The sequence below is a fragment of the Schistocerca gregaria genome, chromosome 1, assembly GCF_023897955.1.
Source record: "Schistocerca gregaria isolate iqSchGreg1 chromosome 1, iqSchGreg1.2, whole genome shotgun sequence".
NCBI classification, from domain to species: Eukaryota; Metazoa; Arthropoda; class Insecta; order Orthoptera; family Acrididae; genus Schistocerca; species Schistocerca gregaria.
Genome location: NC_064920.1, coordinates 516276536 through 516277199, shown reverse-complemented (window position 1 = coordinate 516277199; position 664 = coordinate 516276536). Strand labels below are relative to the sequence as shown.

Below are 664 nucleotides of genomic sequence, written 5' to 3'. Positions count from 1 at the left end.
TGGAAGATATGGTGCATCTGAATTGAATGTTCCTAGAGCCGTCCTTACTCATATATAGCACTGAGGATGCGGATAGGAGGGGCGTGTGGTGAGCACACCTCTCTCCCGGTCGTTACGATGGTTTTCTTTGACCGGAGCCGCTACTGTTCGGTCAAGTAGCTCCTCAATTGGCACCCCGAGGCTCAGTGCACCCCGAAAAACGGCAACAGCGCACGGCGGCCCGGAAGGTCACCCATCCAAGTGCCAGCCACGCCCGACACTATTTAACTTCGGTGATCTGACGGGAACCGGTGTATCCACTGCGGCAAGGCCATTGCCCACTCATATATAGGGTATCCCATTTGTCTTCACCACCCTAAATATCTGTTTGTACATATGCAAATTACAAAATGTTTCAAGCAAATGTTCTTTAGCCGTCAGGGGGACATCAATCAGCATAATTACCTTCGTTGTAGCTTCGTTTTTTTACAAAGATATGAACAGCGATATGACTTTTTTTAAATGGCACCCTGTATTTTTTATTCGGTAATTCATTTCCTCTCCTAAAGACCTATTCAAACTTGTATACCATTCACCGAAGCACAACATTATTAACTACAGAACACCTCACTGACTTTGAGCCCGGGTCTACAAACTCGTGAACTCGCTGGAGTTGTCAGAAAAC

General features: G+C 46.5%; 1 pseudogene; it reads right to left on the bottom strand.

Annotated features, from left to right (window-relative positions):
• Nucleotides 1-200: 200 nt before the first annotated feature.
• On the bottom strand, nt 201-318 carry LOC126289930 (5S ribosomal RNA; annotated as a pseudogene).
• Between the last annotated feature and the right edge of the window lie 346 nt (nt 319-664).